This window comes from Scylla paramamosain, chromosome 2 (genome assembly GCF_035594125.1).
Source record: "Scylla paramamosain isolate STU-SP2022 chromosome 2, ASM3559412v1, whole genome shotgun sequence".
NCBI classification, from domain to species: domain Eukaryota; kingdom Metazoa; phylum Arthropoda; class Malacostraca; order Decapoda; family Portunidae; genus Scylla; species Scylla paramamosain.
Window position 1 is genome coordinate 8648282 of NC_087152.1, and position 24219 is coordinate 8672500.

General features: G+C 42.0%; 1 long non-coding RNA gene across 1 annotated transcript in view; it reads left to right on the forward strand.

The window, feature by feature from the left end:
• The first annotated feature begins 397 nt into the window (after positions 1–397).
• The window catches only part of LOC135106468 (uncharacterized), a 54167-nt gene continuing 30345 nt past the window's right edge, over positions 398–24219 (forward strand). Inside the window, exons 1-2 of the long non-coding RNA XR_010271330.1 lie at positions 398–475; positions 5482–5620. This is a non-coding gene — a long non-coding RNA (uncharacterized LOC135106468). The remainder of the gene's footprint in view (positions 476–5481; positions 5621–24219) is intronic.

Below are 24219 nucleotides of genomic sequence, written 5' to 3' on the forward strand. Positions count from 1 at the left end.
CGAGGTTGTCAAGGATACTTCCATGATTGTAGTGATAGTTTAGCAAGTATTCTACATTACTATCAAGGGAAAACACGAACATGGTTAATAATCTCTGTGGCTTTTGGAAACAGTTCTGATGAGCAACAAAGCAGATTGTGGAACATGATAGCCGAACATGGACAGCTCGGCATATATGAATAAAAGACTGATGAAATGTCGAGGTCGTGCTGCTGTGAGGGAAAGTGGTTTCGTATCCTGTAATTTGTTGAATTAATAGCGATGTTCTTTAACTTCTCAATATGGTGAATTGTTTATAAAAATGTATTAGAATATTTGATACGTGAAATCAAGTGTTACTTCCGATTTACAGTTGTTAACGAAGGGAGGAGCCGAACCTTGAGCCGAACACTCGCCAGATTGAGTGTGCTGCAGTACCACAACAATGTCCCGCGGTGTAGGTAGTCTTATTGTCGCCATCTCCTTGGAAAGAAAGGTTAGCGCATTTATCGTGATCAGGAAGTGTAAAGAAGCGCAGCTGTACGTTATATGTAGCAGTGGTAACTTAGGCTTCACTACTTAAACCTTACATAGGTGATGAGAATAGTATATGACGAGACTGATCACTATCTAGAACACTCTCTTATTACTCTAGGGTACTGATTGAGGGCTCTAGCAAATTTGTCAAGATCTCTCAGGACTCTTAAACTTCACCGGGATTTACATTATATTATATTAGATTCAGTTAGCTTGTATGGAACTTCGTTGAAAAATGTTTTGCCTGCTATATGTAGGAACTCAATGCCACACAAGGTCCACTCTTGCATATCCTCTTGCTTGTAAGTTTTAGAAGAAGCGGAATATTTGGAATCTCATTAATTTTCTGACGGTGACGGAGAAGGGAGGGGCTAACAACCATTCCGCTTATTAGTTTATTAGCATTAGCCTCAATTTAGTCCTTATCGCTATGAAAAACGCGAAATAGACAACCTGAAGGACGGTCTAAATAATATAGACATAAATTTTTTCCTACCTACGATCACAAGAATCCCCACTTATTTTGTCTTCCTCCTAGCACTGCAGAGCTCAGGGCCTGAGGGAGTGTGGCCATCACGTTAAGGCAGTGCCATTACAGACATGCCGTGATCTGTGGGAAGGTGCGGTGATTGGCGAAACTTGAACGAAAGGAAAAGTTTGCACGTTTGTCTTAAGAAATATTGTCGTGCCTTCGTATTTATGTCGCTGTGTGTGTGTGTGTGTGTGTGTGTGTGTGTGTGTGTGTGTGTGTGTGTGTGTGTCTCTCTCTCTCTCTCTCTCTCTCTCTCTCTCTCTCTCTCTCTCTCTCTCTGACACAAAACCCCCCGAACACTCGAGCATCAAAGGCTTGAGTCGCATAAGGAATTTTTTTTCTACCTCCCTCACGAGAATAATTAACTTGGCCCTGGAATAATACGGTGGATCTAACCCTCCTAAGCTTGCCTCCCTTCTCCCCATCCCCTCTCTCTCTCTCTCTCTCTCTCTCTCTCTCTCTCTCTCTCTCGTGCCTCCCTTCTCCATACTCTCCTCCGAGCAAGCCGACTTTAAGTACTGGAACTAGGGGCGGTGGTAGTGGTGGTGGTGGTGGTGGAGGCGGCTATCGGGGCAGTATTGGGACAGTATTGGAAGCTTAGGAGAAGTCTTAAGGGGTTCTAGGGTGTTTGTAAAGGGAGTGAAAGGGACGTTTGGATGTTTTCTGCTGCTTTGCCTGTGCCGGGGGTCTGTTTTAAAGGGGGGGGTACTAATGCTGCTGTTGCTGCTGTTAAGGGAATAGTTTGGTTTTGGGTCTATTTGTATTTTGTTGCGGGTGTTACTGTTTTTTGTTTTGTTTATTAGTGCATGTATGTGTTTAGCCTAGATTGATTCACTTATTCTTTTTCCTCTCGTGTGTTAATGCTTTTTTTTTTCAGTACATGTTCGAGCTTTGTGGGAATAACGGTTTTATTTTTTTTTCATCATGGCTTAATTGAGGCTGGTGTATTTCTTGAAGGTGGTAATAATTTTCCTTCTTCCCGTTGTGCGTGTATATATGCGTGTACTAGGAAGTAACTTTACGGTGATGTTGAAGATAGTGGCAATGATGATGATGGTGGTAGTGAAGCATAAGCGTAGGGAGAGGAGGGTGCAGAAGGAAAGGAGAGGGAGGGTAAGGAGGATAGGAAGAAAGGAAGGAAAGAGGGAGGGAGGGAAGGAGGGAGGGAGTGAATCCTACTATTTGTGTCGAGCCTCCTGGGTAATGGCCGAGTGCCCTTAGTGGTATTAGAGTGAAAATCGTGCCTTCTATTACGGCGGGGCGGTGTTTTGGGTCTTGTATATGTAGCTGGCAGTGTCTCGTTCCCGGTTTCGGAGCCTCGCCGGGGAGCGCTTCGAGCCTCGGAGTTAATGTTTCGAGACTAATCCACGGCGAATCCAATCGTGCCCAGGTGAATTTTTGCACCGCGAGAGCAAGACTGATTACCTGCTGTACATACCTGCCCTCCATCCCCCCTCCTCTCCTCTCCGTGCTTGCCTACCTGAGCCCTGTGCTGTGCTTTTTTCTTTTCTTTTTCTTTTTTTTTTTTGTTAAGATCTCAAGTGTGATGGTTTCAATGGGTAGGTGAATGGTTTGCCTCCGCGGCCAGTAATAATGTGACTAAAAAGATGTTGATGTGGTGATGATGGGAAGCGTGGTGATGAAGATGGTATAGGAAATGTTGATGCTTTTGTATATTTATTATTTGTCCTTATTTTTTTACGTATGGAGAGGGCAGGTTAAGGTAAAAAAAAAAATAAATAAAAATAAATAAAAAAAAAAAAAAAAACAAAAGGGAAGATAAGCCTGCTAATTTGCCTCATTCCGCAACAAAAGGAAATAATAAGAAATGAAATAAATAAATAAATAAATAAATAAATGAGAATATAAATAGATGAAAAGTAAAATAACAAAAAATCCAAATCAAGAGCGAGCTTAGTTCTGGAAGTAAACATAAGATAACAGGTGTTTCTAGGACTGATCGGTAGATAGACATCATATTATAGTGCACGTAAAAGATAAGTTTGCAGTTTCAACCAATAATCCCATTCCTTTTTGTCTGTCTTTTCCATTATTATTATTATTATTATTATTATTATTATTATTATTATTATTATTATTATTATTATCATCGGTATCTTACAGGTCAAATTATGGTTAGTAATACTCAGACATCCAACGCCAGGGAGGAGCAACAATGTCAGTTATGCGTATCTCTTTTTTGTCCAAAACTGCAATAAAGCCACGAAATATTGTTATACTACGGCAAAAAAAAAAAAAGATAAATAAAAATCTAGGAAAAAAAATGAAGAGGAAAGAAAAAAGTCGAGTGAGAATAATGAAAGGATAAAAGGAACATAAAAAGCTGAGGATATGAAGAACGAGGAAGAGGGGAACAAGAGAAAGACGACGAGGGTGGTGGTGGTGGCGCATATTGGAGGAGGAGGAGGAGGAGGAGGGGGAAGAAGAGGAGGAATATGAGGAAGACTAGGAGGGTGATGGTGGCTGAAGTAGATGGTATAATGGGCCTTTGTGTTCGTGTTTTCCTGCACAGGAGCTCACGAACCCAATTACCTTCCTTGAGCACAGGTGGGAGAGAGAGAGAGAGAGAGAGAGAGAGAGAGAGAGAGAGAGAGAGAGAGAGAGAGAGAGAGAGAGAGAGAGAGAGAGAGAGAGAGAGAGAGAGGTCACGAGGATATTGTGGAAAATAAGATGAAATAGAAAGATGAAGGGAAGGATTGGAGGAAGAGAGATTAGGAAAGAAGACTTAGAAAATGAATAGAAATCAAATAGAAATAACTAAACAAATAAAAGTCACTCACTTACTGATTACAAAACAACGTGAACATCAGCAAAAATTGTGTGTGTGTGTGTGTGTGTGTGTGTGTGTGTGTGTGTGTGTGTGTGTGTGTGTGTGTGTGTGTGTGTATTTAGCATAAGTCAGGTCATCCTTATGATCTTAAAGGCGCCATTATCTATTCATTAATTTTCCCAAGAAAAATTGTATTTTAATTCCTCTCTTGCGGCTTCAACAATGGTGGGGGTGGTGGTGGTGGTGGCGGTGGCGGCGAGGGTGAAAGATATTGCAGCTCATTGTTGTGGAAGTGGTGTCACAGTAATAGTGTTGAAAATAAAATTTGTAGGAGCTGCGGTATTGTGACCAGTAGTAGTAAAGAAAATGAAGGACGCTACAGTGTTGATTATGTAAAGTGTCTTTTTTAATCCTCTTACTGGAATGGTTCCTTAAGTTTGATGAAATATTCAGATCCAAGTATAGAGTGTAATCTCGAGACACACTGACAGCAACAGCAATGATCAAGTAGTCCCAACTTTTTAGTCCACTGAAGCCTGCAGTCATATTTCAGACCAGTAATATCGTCTTGTTACTAATATCAAATAGCAATGGAAAAATTAGCATTAGCATTCAAAATAGTTAGAATTGACTTCCTCATTACCATCGCACGCTTTTTAAATTGATAATTCCTTTTGTTTCCTGTAGATATAATTTCGTGGATTCGTGAATATGTGAAATGCCCAATATCTTTTTAATCCTTTCCACCAAAATACGAGTAATTTGTTCCATGTTATGATTATTTTTATTTTCACATTAATATAACTTGGCAGGCTTTCTAAGTATAATTTCGTGGACTCGTGAAAATGTCGTGAAATCTGTAATATTTACGCAGTCCTTTTCAGCAATATCTTATCTCCATTCGGTTCAATTCCATCCATGTGCATTTTTCCATCTGATATAATTTTCCATAGCTGCCCAAGATGACGTCTTTTGTCTCATCATTTTTCTCTTATCTTTAAACCTTTGTCATCTCGTCTAATTTTCCTTATCGCTCTCCCTCCTTCTCCCTCACTGTCTGTCTCTCTCTCTGTCCCTCGTGTCATTTATTTTACTTCCTTATCATTTGTGAACTTCAAATTTATCATCCACTCTGCCTTACCTTTCATGAGATTCAATTCCTTAAAAAGCATTCTTCTTCTTTCTGCTGCAGTCCATTATCTCTGTGTCTCTGTCTGGTATGGTCTAGCATGTTATAGTCTCTCTCTCTCTCTCTCTCTCTCTCTCTCTCTCCTTCTCCTCACCGTCACTTCCACCTTCGTGTTTTGAGACTTCTCTTTCCCCCATTCTTCAAACTCCAAACCTTTCCAATCTCCGTTCCTCCTGCGAGAGAGACAAGTGTCAGTTGTCAGCCCGTGCTCGGGGCGGCGGGGGGCGGCTGATGAGAATCTATTGCTTCCGTGGCGTCTGTCTGGGTGAAATGTCAGCGCCTTTTCTGTGAAGAGATTCCGCCATTGTTCCCTTCTTATTATTTTTTGTACCTACCTGGGAGTGCTTGTGTTTGCACCTTTGTGTGTGTGTGTGTGTGTGTGTGTGTGTGTGTGTGTGTGTGACTCGCAGCTTGCCATTTCTATGATCCTCATGCACGCCGCCTATTTTTCAGCGCCACTCCTGTCAAGCCTTCGGAATTTCTGTGGGGATATGAAGCATTTACGTCGCAAAGTAAACACAAAAAAATTTCAAGGGACATCAAGAAGTGATGTGACAAAATATTCAGTCAAGACTATTGGACCATCAAAAAGGTACGTTACAAAATACAGTCAAATTATAAAGAAATTGTACATTAAACATTACCTAGCTACTTATCAAAATATAGAATCAGAATGTTTATATTAATATTAACAATTAGGTGACAAAATGCGGTCAAAAACTATAGACGCATCAAGCAGCTTGCAAAATATGAAATACGAATGAAACTTAATCTTATATACAACCAGAATTTTCTAGGAACATCAGAGTTATTTAACAAAATAGTCAACATTTTTGGGAGCATCAAATAATTATGCCGCAGAGTATAGTCATGTTTTCACCACAAAATTTCACTCATGCATTCGGTACATCTTGGTGGTCACGACTGAGGCAGATCGTGGGTGTTGATTGTCAGTGTGGGAGTCATGTGGGGAGGTGTGGCGTATGGAAAAGTGAGATGAAGTAGCTAGATTCGTGAGAGATATGGCTGTCAGTCAGTGGGTTAAATATGGAGGGATAGGACAAGGTGATACAGTGAATGAGTTGCTCTAGTTACGGATTGTTAAAAATTGGAATAGTGAATATTGTTACGGTTAATATTAGTTTAAGTTACTGTGTGTTGTAATAGTTATCATTTGTTACAGTTGTAGTGAATGGGAAGATGATGCAAATGAGGTTTCTTTGTGTTAATGTTCTTGTCTGTACTTTGAGTTAAAAACGAGAAACACATTTATAGTATCAAATTCACGACGATGCTGCTGAGGAAGAGGAGGAGGAAATAAGGAAGAGGAGAGAGAGAAAAAAGTAAGGAGAGGAAATTGAGGAGGAAACCTTTAATTTGGAAGAGGGAGATGAGGAGGAGGAAGAAGGAGGAAGAACAAGAAAAAAAAATAAACAGAAGAGGAAATTGAGAAGGAAAATTATAATGTACCAGGAGGAGGAGGAGGAGGAGGAGGAGGAGGAGGAGGAGGAGGAGGAGGATTACGGTAATGATGACGTTATTTATTAATCATGCAACGCTTATGAAAGCAGAATATTAGAGCAATGACTCGCCTCCCTCCTCTGTCCTCCATGTCATTCATCATCACTTATTTTTCCTTCCCCTCATCTTTATTTCACTTAATCTCCTCTTTCATGTTCTCCTTCGTGCAGTCGCGTCTTTTCTCCTTTATTTTTCCCAATTCCCATTTCTCTCTCATCTTAATTTTCTCTGCTTACGGTTTCATGTCCTTGTTCCTTAGTTTGTTTATTTTCATTCCTTTATTCTCTGTTTTTTTTTTTTTTATCCTTCCTTCCTCTTACCTGGTTCGTCTTAATATTTTTCTGTATTGTGTGTATTTGCTTCATCTAGTTTCTTCTCAGTCTTCTTGCTTTCTCTCATACCCCACCTTCTAGCTTCCATACTTTTCTCATTATTCCTTTTCCCTTTTCTCTTTCCCTCCTAGCTCGTCTTTGTTCTATATTTTTTCACCTGTTTTTCCTTCTGTCCCCTTGTTACGTCTTATACCACCCTACTATCTACTCTTCCTCTTCCTCCTCCTCCTCTCTTCACCTGTGGACTTCACCTCTGTAAACCCCCAACCTGGTCCACTCCTATCTTGTTCCACCCTAAAAATGACTCCCCGTGAACAGCTCATTTAAGGATAAGATGAAAGCAACACAGGTCAGGGAAATTTCATCGTCACAGTTACCTTCTCTTCTCATGTTACTTATCAGCTTTCCTCCCTTCCTTCCTTCCTTCCCGTATCATCGTCTCCCTCTCTATGTCGTCGGTAATTTTTCCTCTCCTCATTTACCTCATTTAATATTTTCGTTTTCCATTATTCCTCCTCTGCCTCTCCCTACTACTCTTCTGCCTCTCCCTCTCCTCTCTCCTCCCTCCTCCCTCCTCCTCCTCCTCCTCCTCCTCCTCCTCCTCCTGTCCTCATCACTTCCCAGTACAACACAATGCTAACCTAAACACGAGTCGAGCGAAGAGACAGGCAGGTAGGTAGACAGACAGACAGGCAGCAGCTCTTCAAAGGACGTAATATGATTTTGCTTATTTGTTTCTACCATTCTGTGTCTCCATCCTCGTAACACAGAGACGGAAGGGATGTAGATGATAGTGTACATGTAGTGTTTTGTTTTCTGGTGTGTGTGTGTGTGTGTGTGTTTAGATTGTGTTGTGTAAGATTGTTCTGTAATTTACATGGTGGTCTCTTAATTGTTGTCGTCGTCACTGTCTTCCTTCCCGTTCTTCTTCCTCTCTTACTTTTGCTTCTCGTTCTCGTTCTCGTCCTTGTCCTCTTCATTCTTGTCTTCGTCCTCTGTCTTTTTCCTTCTTCCTTCTGCTCTTCCATCTTATCGTCTTTTCCTCGTCCTCCTCCTCCGTCTTCTCTTCCGCTTTGATGCAGTTGCATACCTACATAATTACACACACACACACACACACACACACACACACACAGGCACTATGTAGAATGGAAGTCAATTTCTTAAGTCTTTCTGCCTCACTTCCGCTGATGCCTTTCCCCTTGACAAATCTGAATTAATTTTTTTTGACACATTCGTAATGGTTTTCACTTCCATTGTATTTCTAGTTTTCTCTCGGTTGCCTTTCCCCCGTCCTTTTTGTTCCATTTTTAATGCCCCCTGCCTCCCTGTCTCTCGTCGATGCTATAAAGTGGTTACACTGTTTGTCATATGAGGTAGAGGTCGAACTCAGCGCTCTCTTTCTACCTGTTTATGTAAGTTCGTATTTTATAACGTATGCCTGAAGATCCACCGGCACCTTTTGAAATGTTTCCGTAACTAACATTTCCTCCATAAGAATTTCTCTCAAAAAAATTTAACGTTGATAAATATGATTATAATATGTTGGTTAGGTTAGGGGAACTTATCACTGGTCGAATAATTTTAGGTAAGATATTCGTGGGAGAACTTACTGAGATGGAGATGGTAATCCTTTGTGGCTAATGAGAACAGATGAAAGAATAATGATCAGAGGAATTCTCATAGAAACATTTTGTAAGACATTACTAATTTAACTACTATTTCTGTTTCTCTTGTACAGCAGGAGATATGGATAACGTGAAGCAACGGTCCAGATTAAAGGCAATTGCAGAGTCAGTAAAAGGCTACAAAAGTGTAACCCTATCATGCCAGCCCGATAAAAGAGGATTTATACCAGCCCTTTTCCGCTAATAGATTATGATGAATGGCTGGCTGGAGAGCTGAGAGCAGTATCCAATTACTAACTATTGATTGTGGAATGGATGCAATACCAGCCATTCCTTTTACCAGAGTTGTCTCTCTCTCCCTCCAGACTCTCCTTATAAAAATTAGTTATTTATATAATATTATGAATTTCATAGTGCTAAGAGAGAGAGAGAGAGAGAGAGAGAGAGAGAGAGAGAGAGAGAGAGAGAGAGAGAGAGAGAGAGAGAGAGAGAGAGTCACTGCAGTAACCTCGTAGCAGTAAACAAAATCTTCAAACACATTTAAACCACACCTTTCCTTCCTCCTCCTCCTCCTCATCCTCCTCCTCCTCCTGCTCCTCCTTCTCCTCCTCCTGCTCCTCCTGCTCCTCCTCCTCCTCCTCCTCCTCCTGCTCCTCCTCCTCCTCTTCATTTTCCTCCTCCTCCTCCAACACTGCAGTAGTCAGCATCTGTTTTTATCTCTCAGTCTCTGTCTTTTTCTCTCTCTTTGTCTCTTTCTCTATGCCATTCTTCATACCTCAGTCCGCTGCCTCACACTCCAGCCTGCTCCTCCTCGTCCTCCTCGCCCTCCTCTTACCTGTTCGCAATTTTCGCTAATTATATTATTTTGCTCGACGTCCTCTGACAGAACTTTGGCGTCTGGTAATTAGTCTTTGATGTTAGTGTCAGAGCACGAGAGAAAAGTCACTGCTTGTCCAACTTATTGTTCCTGACTTTCATTATACTGCCCTCGAAAAATTTACAATCCAATTACGGGCAAGTGGAATTCATTACGAAGTTTTAATTATATTATCCCAGACAGGCGTGATTAATGGAGTGAACAATGCGGTTCTTGTCAGTGTTGGAGGGAAGGAAGCAGCGAGACTCTAGGAGGCGGAATGCTGGTGGTGGCGGTGGTGGTGGTGGTGGTGGTGGTGGTGGAGCGAAGATGAAGTTTGGATGAAGTCGTGTGTGTGTGTGTGTGTGTGTGTGTGTGTGTGTGTGTGTGTGTGTGTGTGTGTGTGTGTGTGTGTGTGTGTGTGTGTGTGTGATGCAGTGTGCGTGACATCTATTAGTCGTGAACGCATAAAGGATTGCCTAATAAGGAATGCATTTGACTTATTAGCAATCATGATATTCCTGTCATTATCGTATCTTCTTTCTACACGCTCTTGTCTCCTACAACGCTATGGTAGTACGTGTGTAAATTATCCCAACTATCCATCCTATTACACTCTTATTGCACCTCAAATAGACACAAATAACACTAGTTCTAGTATACAAATAACCAACGGAACAGAAGGGTAGAAAATTTCCCTTACCACTTAATTCAAATCCCTTCCTTCTCTGTTATTTTTTTTCATTTTTTTTGGACGCCATTGTAAAACTTCCATTCAACAACGCCTGCTTCCCATAACCGCTCTTCTAGTTTCTATTCCCTTCATCTTATACTTTTCACTCCCCTCCTTCCAACGTAACTCTCGTCGTGTTGCTGCACCGCTGATCGTGGCGGGAGCATCTGTGTCTCCTGGTCGCGCCTTTTGTGCCCGGAATGGTCCCTCTTTCTGTCCTAAATGGCTCCTATCCGCCCTAAATGTCCCCTCTACGCCCCGAGTGTCACACGGAGTAAAACCACACCGCCATTACCTCGCGGCCAGATCTTTCATCCGTAACTTTTTCCTCTTTTTCTCTCTTTCTCTCCTTCCCTCTCTTTTCACCTCCCCGGGTCACACTTCATTAGCTGCCGCCTTATCACGGCCTGAGTCTCGCGCACCCGATATCTTCCCTGAGACATCAATTTATATCACGAGAAATGTATTGTCCCGGCCGTCGCCCTGGGAACGGTGCCACTCCCGCCCCTGTGTCCGCCCGGGCTTGAGGCTCCTTCCCCCGTGGCGCCGGCAGGTGGGTTGCGTCCCCCTGCGAGGGAACCCATCTTCCGAAAATTGCTTTGTTGCAAGTTGAGTTTCCGAGGGAAATATTTCACCGGTATTTCTGATTGGGAAGCAAGGACAAGATAACTCATAGAAAGTGTCGCGGGGCAGAGAAAGAGAACGCATTTCTTTTCTGTCTGTGCTCTCTCTGTGTCTCGTCTGTCCGTCCGTTCTTCTCCCTCTTTTCTCTCTGCCTGTCTATGTTCCCTCTCTTTCTCTATATGTATCTTGTCTGTCTTCCTTCTCTGTCTGCGTATCTATTTTTCTCGTCGTTTGAGTGTCTGTCTGTCTGTCTCTGTAAGATTACTGTTGTCTGTCGTTGCAATATTTGTGTTCGTTTAGTTATGAATATTTTTGCTGCAGCTGTTATTAATATTGTCATTTTCCCACTTACCGTCCACCTATCTATTCATCTATCCGTCCATCCATCCACGATAGTTATTTGATCTATTTGTATATCTATCAACCTATCCACTTACCGACCTAACCGATGTATATTCATCTATCTATCCAGACATATACCCCTCCATTATTCATCCATGAGTCTATCGCTCCCTCTCTACACACACACACACACACACACACACACACACACACACACACACACACACACACACACACACACACACACACACACACACACACACGAGTGGAGCAAAATGGGGAGAAAGTGGTGGAAAAGCGACGCGGAATGAGAGGCGGGAGGAAGGCAGGACAGGAGGTCACGGACAATTTTTACCGAAGCACATCGTTACTGACACAAAAGATCGCACAGTTTGCCGGAAGCGTCGACAGATTCCTCTCCTGTTTGTGCTTCATTGGGACGACACACACGGAGACGTAATTAGAGTGTCTCTTGTATACGTGTGCGTGTGTGTGTGTGTGTGTGTGTGTGTGTGTGTGTGTCTAGGTAGGTAGGTAGGTAGGTACGTGCTAAGATGTATCTAAAAATCTGAGTATTATTAAAAAGTAGTATCGTGTAATATAATTGCAATGATAAATGCTTTATGATGTTCTATTTAATCTGGTGTTTCTTTTATTTTTTTATGACACTTTCTGTACTTTTTTTTTTCTTATCATTAGGTTTTTATTTGTTATGAAACATAATGCTTTTTAAGATCGTCACTTCTTTGTACATATTCATATTAGTAATGTTATTTTCATTTAGTTGCTACATTGAGAGAGAGAGAGAGAGAGAGAGAGAGAGAGAGAGAGAGAGAGAGAGAGAGAGAGAGAGAGAGAGAGAGAGAGAGAGAGAGAGAGAGAGAGTTTGCTAGCCAGGTAACTCAATCAGCAGCCACCAGGTGTTTCTCTAGAGGGGAGGTTTGCTAATTCTATCTCGTCACTCCGGCCGTTTTATCCACGCAGAAAGAGAGAGAGAGAGAGAGAGAGAGAGAGAGAGAGAGAGAGAGAGAGAGAGAGAGAGAGAGAGACTTACAGTTCTCCATTAACAGCAAGCCATAAGATTTTTTAATTAGCCTCGTCTCATTCCCTTGTACACATTCCCTCCGCATTATCATACTAAGGTGTATCGCCAGACGGGAAAGAAATTTAAGCACGCCATTGTCTTCAGAGGTAAAATTCTGCATTAAAGTGAGATAAAACTCAGCGCACGTAAATCACTTCTCCATTGGTGGATGATCAGGTTATTGATAAAAATGTATAACCACTTTTCCCTCCTCTCTTTATTACTCACTTCTCTCTCTCTCTGTCTCTCTGTAATTCCCTTCATTCGCTTTGTTTAATTTGCCCGCGCTGGGAGCTGTTCCGCCCTGCATTATTTAGTACGGGGTTGTGTTTAATGATTTATAATTAACCGGTAGCGTTAAAATGCCGCCACTGCGTCTGTCAAGGAAGGGCGATGTGGAGGGTTGATGGAGGCGCTTCATGATTCAGGGCTTGTTGGTAATACTCATGAGTTCTGTGATGTTGGCAATCATGGCTCTTTTCTCTTTCGTCTGCCATCCTTACACTTTCTGCTACCATGTATCTTGTGTGTTTTCCAGAGAACCCCATGAATTTAGCTCTTTGGCAGTCTCTAGTTGTTCTTCTTTCCACTCTTCCACGTAAGCAGTTTCTCCAGTCCTCTCTGTCTTGCCACAATTTCCAAGAACTTAAAATGGTCCGTCTATATTTCTGATGCATTTCATTATTTCAATTTAATTGTGGAGGTAGACAATACAGCCACGAATAGTCAATCAGTTATATTGCTGTGCGGAAAATGCTACTGTTATCTTGAATGTATATTAATTGTTTGTTGTGTTTATTTTAGTGTTGTGGTGTTGGAAGAATTGCTGTGGGTGATTCAGAAAAGAAATTTAATGAAAAGTAAAAACAGACAGGCTAAGAAGGTTTGACAGAATAAGGAGATGGAATGATGCTCTTGTTTTCTCTCTCTCTCTCTCTCTCTCTCTCTCTCTCTCTCTCTCCTCTCTCTCTCTCTCTCTCTCTCTCTCTCTCTCTCTCTCTCTCTCTCTCTCTCTCTCATTTGTCATTATCCTTCTGTTCTTTTTGTTCCGCCTCTCACTTCGCCCTCATCTCATACACTTCCTTTGTTCTCGCATCCCGTAATCCTTCCTCCCTTGTTCGTATTTTTAGTCTTGTTTTATCATTCTCTCTCTCTCTCTCTCTCTCTCTCTCTCTCTCTCTCTCTCTCTCTCTCTCTCTCTCTCTCTCTCTCTCTCTCTCTCTCTCTCTCTCGTAATTTTGTCCTTGATTGCCACGCTCATGGACATTCTTTTCTTCCTTTATTCTTTTCTCCTCCTTCTTCACCTTTCTTTTTATTAATTTCTTTTTCTTTTTTTTTCCTACTTTTTTTCTTTTCGCTCGTCTTACTTTCATACTTGTCCTGTTTATTTGTTTTTTTTCTTTCTTTACTTCCTTTCTTTCATTATTTTTTTTACTTTATCCTTTTTTATATTTTCTTAGTCACTCCTCTCTTCTTGCAGCCTCCTCCTCCTCCTCCCTCCTCCTCTCTATCTTCCCTTCTTTCTTTCTCCATTCACCCATTTCCCACGACTTCTTCTTTTTCTTCTTTCTTCTACTCCTCTTCTTCCTTCCTCTCCCTCTCTCTTTCTACTGCTCTCTTCTCCTCTTGCAGTAATTAGAATGGGTGCATGCTTTCTTTTTCCTCTCCCCTCTCCTCCTGTCTCCTTCCTTGTCACTAACGGAAGCTTTTTCACTCACCTTATTTTTCCTTACCTGTCTTTTATAATTAAGACATTTTTTTAGAGATGACTTTCACGAAATAATCAAGACTTAACTTTATGATATCGTTACCTTTTTTTTTTTTTCATCTTGTTTTTCTACGTGTATATATATATTTTTTCCCCCGTCATCTTTTTATTTATTTATTTTTTTGCTACCGATGTCATTATTTGCAAGGGTGTCGTATGTTGGGATCGTAATATGAGTATGTTTTGTAGAGAGGAAGAGATATTGAGTGGTTAGACTGACTGGCCAAGAATTATTTGTAGTAGATTTATACCATACATATACATACAGGACCATATATTGAAACACTTCTAGCCCCACCTCCACTACTTTCACAAGACTCTATTTGCAGTGACACTGGTTTTGATTTTTTTTTATATAGTTTCAGTGACATATCAATAACATTTTTTACATTATGAACTGGAGAAACAGTCTTGAGAACCCAGTTAATTGTCTCTGTAACCTTTGAAAATAAACCCTTTCTGAATACGGGCTTTAGAGTCATAGTCACAAACAGAGTAGCATTCATCATTCACTTCCACTGTGTTTAAAGTTTTCTCCTTGAAATTGAACCCCTTGATCTGCTGACAGTCTCCTTACAAAACCCAGAGAACTGTACATATTTACCATATCAGAGAACTAAAATTGAGGAAAAGTCTTTAAATCCAACCTAAGTAAAATGTGAAATGTTACTCGACCTTTTCTCCGTGACCTGGGACAGTGAAGAATCGGGGGAAATAAAAATCACTGGGGCCTCGGTGATCCTGGCCTGATTGGTAACGTTTCCAACTTACGTTCTTACCGCGACTGTCCTGTTAAGGGGTTCAGTTCCCCGAGGAGGGTCCTCTTGTAGTCGTGTTCATTCTGCCTTCAGGTCAGCTTCCTAGGGTTTTAATGGTCGCTTAAAAGCTGAATATGGGAGTTTTAAAACTTTATATCTGGAGCAGCATGTATGGGGATCTGGCTTTAAGGGGATGCTGTGACCTTTCTACTCTTCCTTCCAGCATACATTTTTTATGTTGTTTTTACTTAGAGTTGTCATAGTAATGCTATTTTTTATTCTCGATACTCTTGTATGTTTTTTCTTCTTCCATTCCGTTAGTGCAATCAAGCCACTGATGATGATAATGGTGATGATGATGATGATAATTATAGTAATAATAATATTAATATTAATAATAATAATATTAATAATAATAATAATAATAATAATAATAATAATAATAATAATAATAATAATAATAATAATAATAATAATAATAGCAATAATAATGATGATATAATGAAATAGTAATGATGATGATGATGATGATGATGATGATGATGATAATAGTAAATGATAATATTAATAATAGTAATAATAATAATAATAATAATAATAATAATTATAATAATAATAATAATAATAATAATAATAATAATAATAATAATAATAATAATAATAATTGTTATTATTATTATTATTATTATTATTATTATTATTATTATTATTATTATAATACCACTATTCTATCTATTCTCACCACTAACACGAGCACAACATTCCATGAACAACCTCCCAGTGTTTCCTATTTGTATTTGACTCGCTACCTGCAAAAAAAAAAAAAAAGAAAAAAAAATATAACTAATATTAATATCGGGAACCACCACCACCACCACCACCACCACCACCACCACCACCACAGGAACAAGAAGAACAACAATGGCAGCGTGGAGAATAAACACCAGCACCTCAGTTGTCTCTAGTGAGTGTTACAAATGTTGTCTCTGTTTGACCTTTTTTATTTTCCCCTCACTCCCTACTGTGTCCCTGCCCGGCATCAGTGTTGGGGGTCGGGAGAGGGGGACCGAGTGACGTGGTAGGCGTGGTAGGGAAGAAGTGAGGGGGGGCGAGAGTTTAAGGGGTGGGGTGGTGCTCCCTGCGGGTTGGCGAGCCTGACCCCGCCGCAGCCACTTCACCAGATCCAATTATCTTCAGTTTTCCATTTTCTGGTGTTTTTTCAATTCCTCTTTATTGCCACATTCCCTCGAGTGTTTCCAAGGGGTGAGGGTAACCTTGTTAGGGGCGAGTGTTGCCAACTCCAGCCCTGTACCTACTGCTAGCTCCCACTTCCCCAGCCTCGCCCTACCGTGTCCTGCCTCGCCCCCCGCCACACCCTGACCCGGTCCCCGTCACCCCCCCCTGACCCGACCCAGTGTCCCTCACTCTCCCAGCCTTCCCAGTGACACCGCTCTCCGGGCAGACGCGTGTCACTTTTCTGCTCTTTGTTCTGTGCCGCTTCACACAGTTAGCCGCGGTTCCATGAGCGCCTCTGGATACGTGGATATGCAAGAGAGAGAGAGAGAGAGAGAGAGAGAGAGAGAGAGAGGGGGAGAGAGAGAGAGGAGGAGAGAGAGAGAGAGAGAGGAGAGGAGAGAGAGAGAGAGAGAGAGAGAGAGGAGAGAGGAACACAGACAGACAGATATACAGACGCTCAGAGGATAAAAATCTTGGGAGTAAATTTTAGCCGCTAAGGGTTTTTCTTTTCTTTTTTCCCCGCCGCTTTAAACTCTCCTTTTCCTGTTTATCCGCCGGTAGCCTGCCCGGTAATCAGATTTGCTCGGCGCGGAATCGTCTTTCTCGGCTGTATTATGAAGTCGGCGGTGCTTCTGCCGACCAGCTGTATCCACGCTGCGCTGCCGTGTGTGTGTGTGTGTGTGTGTGTGTGTGTGTTGTATAGTTTTCCACTTGTTTTCCATTTAATTTTTAGCTTTCTATATTCTTGGATTTTAGCTTTTATTGAGATTTACATTTTTTTTGTAGTTTTTATATTCTTCTTATGCTATAATGGTTAGGTTGTGTTCATCTACGTATTAACCTTCTACTAGACATTATTTTTGTTCAAGTTTAACAGAAACGAGATTGTAATTTTTTATATTGTGTTTTTAGTCACTAAACTGCTACTACTTTGTATGTGGTGATAAACACAAAGGTTTAGCAAGCTGGTGAATAAAAGCAATTAGAGGTATAAAAAGCTGGTAACGATAGCTTGTTAGAAGGATAAAAAGCCCTGTTTTAGGATACAGAGCTAGAGAGATGAACAGCTAGTAAGTAACAGTTGATACGGCCGTCATGTTTGATAGATAAATGGAGACTACAAGTAACGTATCATATTTCAAGGCTGGTCTCCTCTTCTCTCCTTTGTGTACTTTTGGGCATGTAAGGCGAGTTAATGTATTAGGGCTTGCATATTCATATATCCACCAATATTTTTCTTGCTAGTTTGTTATACCTTTATTTGCATTTAAGTACAGGACAGATAGCGAGTCAGGCGCAATCACACACACACACACACACACACACACACACACACACACACAGAGGGGAGACTAGTGTTTCCCCTCATATTTACTAAGCCCGCGGCACTCCTCTTTGTGATTTTTCTGTCTGAGTGTCTGGCGTAGCAAACAGTGATGAATATTCATACGCACAAGGCAGAGATCGGAATGGATTTGGAATCACAGGTTGGATCCCGCCGTTAAGTCCACTCCCATTTTAGTTTGGCCAACCCGTGTGACTGTTTTCTTAATATCGTCACACTCATGTACTCCGCATCACATTCAGGGACCGCATATACATGAGGGTATTAGTGCACTGAATATTTTTGAGGCCCACCAGTTCGGGAATCGATACAGGAACCCCATGTGTTGCCAGCGCGGACTGTTTTTATTGAGGGGAGAAAACCTTTCCCTATTCTAACCTTTCTGAACTTTCGCACAGTTTTATTTTTTTCTTATTTCACCATAATTACAGTCTATTATTATTATTATTATTATTATTATTATTATTATTATTATTATTATTTATTTATTTTTGATGATGCAAAAATAAAACCTTTCTCATAGCTGCTTCGAGAAATGCTAATAACTTGTTACGCATAAGAGACAGACATGCGCAAAAGGTCGGATTCTTTGACTGTTATTAATTTACCCAATCGTTGTCATGGTTATTTGCCAACCTTCAAAGCACAGTAAGTAATTGTTTACATGGGTGCTCAGAAGAAAAGTTAATTTCGCGTCTTCTTGGGTTCAGAATAGTTTAAGTGACTGCAGTACAAAATATCTAGAAATCTGTGGATGATTATAGTAAAAGGCAATTGTCTAGCTGTGGAAGTGTTGAAATGTTTACAATAGTGTTTCTTTATTGGTTTATTTTTTATTAGTTTCATCCATGTCATCCACTTGTTATTTCTTACTTCCTTCACAATCCTCCTTATCCAATTTCTGCTGCCGCTCATTTTTCTTTACATATCCCTCAATCTGACAAACGCAGCGTCATCACAATTTTAGTAATGATTCGCTATTTATCCATCTCTTCTTTTAGTAGACACCAGCATGAAGTAATAGTCTTGTTTTATCCCGCTATCCAAGTTTGCTGTTGAGATTTCCATGTTTACTTTTACAGAAAAAAAAAAAGTTCCCTTTTAATTTTTTTCCTCATTTCATGCTGATATATTTTACAGAGAGAGAGAGAGAGAGAGAGAGAGAGAGAGAGAGAGAGAGAGAGAGAGAGAGAGAGAAAGAGAGAGAGAGAGAGAGTTTTTCTTTACTGTTCTTTTCCTTAACACGCACGTAGTTTGTTTATTACATAAGTTTAGTAGACTATCCCCGATGAAAACCGACTTACATATTTCCCCTCCTCGTCGATGTCATCATCATCATCATCATCATCATCATCATCATCATCATCATCATCATCATCATCATTCTCCTCGTCCTCGTCTTCTCGTCATCTTCTTAGTCGCCCTCCTCTTCGTTTTCTCCCTGTCGTCTTAGTCTCCTTCGTGCTCCCCTTACTCCACCTCCTCCTGCTCCTCCTCCTCGCGCCACCAGTATAGCTGTATTGGCGAGGCTTCATATGGCTTCATTGTTACCTGGAAGGCCGGCTCCCTGCTCTTTGACGGGCAAAGATGGCCAGGCCAGTCCACAATATAGACGGGAGCCCTTCATCTCAGGACGCCACCACCAGCCTCTCCTTTACTCCGCCTAATACTGATGTTGCTGCTGCTGCTTCTGCTGGTGGTGGTGGCGGTGGCGGTTGTGGTTGTGGTTGTGGTTATGGTGGTGGTTGTGCTACTGCTACTGCTAGGTTCTGCTACTGCTACTTCTAGGTACTACTACTACTACTACTACTACTACTACTACTACTCACATTATCATCCATCATCATCATCATTATTCTCTTCTGTTCTCCTCCTCCTCCTCCTCCTCCTCTCACGGTGTGCTCATCATAACAGTTGCAGATGAGTCACACCCTTGGTTTTGGTTTTGTATAATTACTTTATCTTAGTACACACACGAGCCGTGGCTGGTCATCAATATCTATCAGAAAGATAATGCGTTTTTCTTTGTCATTCCTCACATTCAAAAAGTACAGCTCGGATAGCCTTTGATGATTAAATTACAAGGATATATGTCTTTAATGATGTCGCGCTAGATCACATAATTAACCATGGCGTACTTCGATTGTGAGTGCTTTTCCCCAACTCACCTACGAACACTAATATAAACATGATATAATTGCTATGCTCTGAAGCACACGAACAACAAATAGTACCTGAACAAGGACGAACGGGGCCGTAGATGGACTGCGTTGGTGAACCGTGACATGACAAATATGTTCGCAGCGTCAAGGAACAGTGTGACGCATCTCGTTACGGTGATAAGTGCTGGCAAGACTCAAAGCAACACAAGAAAACGTACTGTCACCCAAGGTCAGTGTCATGAGGCTAAATTCAGATCTTTATAAAGATTAATGCGATAACCTGTAGTACAGTATTTAACAAAAAAAAAAAAAAAAACCGTAAGAAAATAAGAAAAGCTGCAAGAAATCATTAGGCCTACATGTTGTTGTCCCTATAGAAAACATACCGACCTATTTCCACTTATCATCTCCAGCCATAAATTTATCCAGTATATAACGTAAGGGAGACACGAAAAAGAAGGAATACTTAAGAAGGAATACACAAGAAAATAAGGGAATAAAGAAAATAAGGGAACGTAAGATGACAAATGGAGAGAAGTGACCGCTGTGAATTGATACCTGGCATGATTGACTGGCGAGGAGAGTGCACAGCAAATCCCCAAAGGCAACCACGAGAGAAAACAAGTTATAACGAGATACGAGTAATAATAATTCCTCTGACAGGAATTCAAAAACACTAAACTGGTGATACTCTGACGAAGCGAAACTCATCGGAGCAGCAAACCTTTGATGCTCCGCTACACCCGCCGCCCGTGTGACGCGAGGACCAGCGCTGCCGAGACCGATAAGACGCACGCTTCCACACAGCCGATTTCCGTGCCTTTGTGAACACGGACAGAGAACGAGCCGCTATCCTGCCGCCACCAACACCCTTGAAGTGGTCGACAGCACCACGGCCACTGTCGCCAGTATCATCAGCAGCCTCAGTTATGACAGCTCTCCATCCCTTCCTGCCGTCACTGCCTCAGCTCCAGTGGAATTCTGAAATAAAAAGATGAATGGAGGAATAAGGTGAAAAACATCAAGGCAAAACATCTCAGTACACGAGAACGTGTAATTGTTTGAAAGAAGCTTGCGTCTTTTTCTTTTGGGTGCTTGAAGGTGACAAAATAGTTGACAATTCGAACCAATGACGTTATCTTTACATATTCAAACCAAACACTTCGTCCCAACACTAATATTACTACTAAAGAATATGCACACGAACATTACAACTGCACTAAAAGTATAATTTATTTCGCTGGGAAACATGGCACAGAAGCCTTAACCTCAGCGCATTACATTTGCAGCATGAAAGACAAATAATACTAATAGCATTTACTACTAAAAACTTATCAGACTCAGGAGACATGACAGAGAAGCTTTGTTACATAACAACGTACAAAAAAGTAAATTCACACCTATATTACCAACTACTAAAGACGGGACGGGGACACATGACACCTGAACCGAACCAGGCACAGGTTATACTTCTCAAGAACATGACTTAGAGCAGCCTTGACCCTCACGCAGTGGCTAGTTTGAGGGCGAAGGGAAAACGGTTGTCGGTACCCGGAGGCGCTTGGCAGGGTTCCAGGGTTCCAGGGTTCCAGGCGACCAGGAGCCCCAAGCAGCCCGCGAACTCACGCTGCTGGGGTCCGTCGTCGAGCGGGGGACACTGATCAAAGAGACTCTATTGGCAGGCTTCAGAGTGGGGGTGATGGATGCGCCCCGCGAGAGTGGTCCATGTGGAGGAAGGGGACGCGGTGACCAGCAGGGACAGTGTGACGGTTCTTGTTGGGGTTGTCTCTGTCTGTCTGTATGTATGTATGTGTGTCTGTGTGTGTGGAGGAGTGGATGGGAGGGAATAATAATTATGATTCTCTTTAATGCTGTAGGTCACGTGATTTTAACTTTTTTTTTTTTTTTTATTTGTGGTCCAGTGATCTTCTCTGTCTGCTCAACTGTCCGTGTTTGCCAGTCTGTTGGTCTCTGTCTTGTCTGGCGTGGTCTGGTCTGCTCTCGTTTGGTCGGGTCAGGTCAGGTCTGTTAACGCAGGCTTTTTCACGTGTAGCCTGTTCACCAGCAGCAAGTAGGCACGGGATGCAAGCCGAGGGGTAATGACCATGTGACTTCGCTGTCCTGGTGTGTGGTGCGGGAGTGGTGTCAGTTTTACCCAAAGGTTGGTCACTGTGAGCTTTGAGATCTTCCCGTAAGTATGCTAGCTATGTTGCGAGACTAGCAGACGACCGTGGGTGAATAAAACACACACACACACACACACACACACACACACACACACACACACACACACACACACACACACACAAGCACATCAAAGGTTGGACGTGCTACGATGATCACCCTGTAATTGGAACGTTTCCTGGAATCGTCTGGAAAACATGCAAGTAGTATATTTGTTTTTTGGATCGCCAGCAGGTGTTGTCAGATCCGAGGTGATCGCGCTGCCGTAATTGGACTGAATTTGTACACGTGATCCTATTAGTTGGCGAACGTGTTTTTTTTTTTATTATCATTTTAGTTTGTTTTTCTCTTCCTTGATGGAAAAATACTCGCATTGCTAACGATCAGTGTAGGTACTTCGGTGACTGTTTATATGGTATTTAGGTGATGGTATATTCGTAATTGTTTTGATGATGGTGATATAGATGGTGATAATAGTCGTCGTCTGTATCATTAGTAATAGTAATAGTGGTAGTGTTAGAGTGGTAGTTATGTTAGTGGTTGTGTTAGTATTATTATTATTAGTAGTAGTAGTAGCAGTAATAGTAGCAGTAACAGTCGTATTAGTAGAAGTAGTTGTAGTAGTAGTTGTAGTAGTAGTAGTAGTAGCAGTGGTGGTGGTGGTGGTGGTGGTATTCGTAGTAGTAGTAAAAGTCGTAGTAGTAGTAGTAGTAGTAGTAGCAGTAGTAGTAGCAGTAGTAGTAGTAGTAGTAGTAGTAGTAGTAGTAGTAGTAGTAGTAGTAGTAGAAGTAGCGGCAGTAGTGGTTGTTTATAATTGTAATCATCATTATCATCATCATCATCATCGCGCAGTACCGTACACACAGCATGGCCAGAGAAGCTTGTCAACCTCCGTGCTGCAGGTGTGAAGGCGTTGTGGGGGAGAGACCGGCAGCCGTAGCAGTAGCAGGGTGTAGTGGACCAGGGCAGGCGCAGTTTGTATTTCTTCGTCAACGTCGCATCCTGTTTCTCTTCCTTCTCTTCGTCCTTGTCCTCTCCATCTTCCTTATCTTTGTCGCCGTCTTACTCCTTCTCCATTTCCTCTTTTTTTTCTATCTCTCTCTCCGTTTCCTTTTCCTCTTCCTCTTCCACCACCATCACCATCATCTTTTTTTTTGTATCCCATTCTTCCTTCTCCTTCCGTTCGTTGCTCTCATTATTATTATCATCATCGCCATTATTAACACCACCTCCTGTTTCTTTATTCTTATTTTTCCCCTATCTCTTTTCCTTTCCGTTTTTCTGGTCTTCCTCTTCCACTGTCACCATTTATTATTCCTTTTTTCTCTCTCCTTTTCTTTTTCCTCATCGCCACTACCATCATCAATTATTTTCCTTCATTTTGTTCCCTCTCATCGTTTTCATTCCCGTTTCTTTGCTTCTTCTCTATCACAGTCAACATCTGTTATTCCTTCTTTCCCTGTCCTCCTCTTTTTCCTCATCAGACTACCATCACCCCCCTATTTTCTTTTTCTCATCTTTTCAATCTCCTCGTTTTCCTCCCATAACTTTCTCCCTCTTCTCCTACACCATCTCTTCATCCTCCATCCCCAACAACATATTCTTTATCCTCATCTTCCCCCATCTCCCGTTTCTTCCCACTTCACACCTCTTTCTCCTTCTCCTCCTCCTCCTCCTCCTCCTCCTCCTTCTGCTCTTGCTCCTCCTGCTCCTGCTCCTCTTCCTCCTTCGCGCCGTAAGATCGCAGCTTCACTTGCATGTCTGTTTGGAAAGTCGTTCTGGCGTCTGGAGCAACCACATCGCATCCTCTTATTGAATCTGCATGCTGAACACTGGATTACTCGGGTGCCAGAGAGAGAGAGAGAGAGAGAGAGAGAGAGAGAGAGAGAGAGAGAGAGAGAGAGAGAGAGAGAGAAGGGAGAGGGGGGGACTGTATGTGTAGCAGAGTGAGGAGAGGGAATCACCACTAACTTGAGGAGATAGGGAGAGAGGGAGAGGGTTGCGTATGTGTAGGCGAGTGAGGAACTGACTACTAGCTTGGGGTGAAGAGAGGGACCGAGGGGTTGTGGTGATAGGGGAAGGCGGAGGGGGAAAGATAGAAAGAAGAGAGAGAGAAGGGGGGAGGTACTGTGTGTGTGTGTGTGTGTGTGTGTGTGTGTGGACGAATGGGGAAGAAGTTACTACAGGTTTTGTGGGAAAGAAAGGGATTGTAATGATAAATAAAGGCAGGGAGAGATAGTGGACTGTGGTCATTTGTGGACGAGTGAAGGAAGAGTTGCTACTAGTTTGGGGGAAAGAGAGGGTTTGTAGTGGTAGGGGAACGCGAGGATAGAGGAAGGGACCATAGGGGAAGGTAGGGATAGAAAAAGAAACCATGTATATGTGTGGTGAATGAGAAAGGGAATTACTACTGCTTTGGGAGTAACTGAAAGATTGTGGTGGTGCTGGAGGCTTGGAGGGATGACGTCTGAGAGGGAGAGAAGCCGGACGAAGGCACAAACGAAGACTGTAATGAGAAGACTGGAGTTGTATCAAGGCGAGTGTGAAGGAGGGAGGAGACACTGTGGGGGCAGGAACAGTAACAGGAGGAAGGAAGGCATGGAGGGAGGGGAGACATG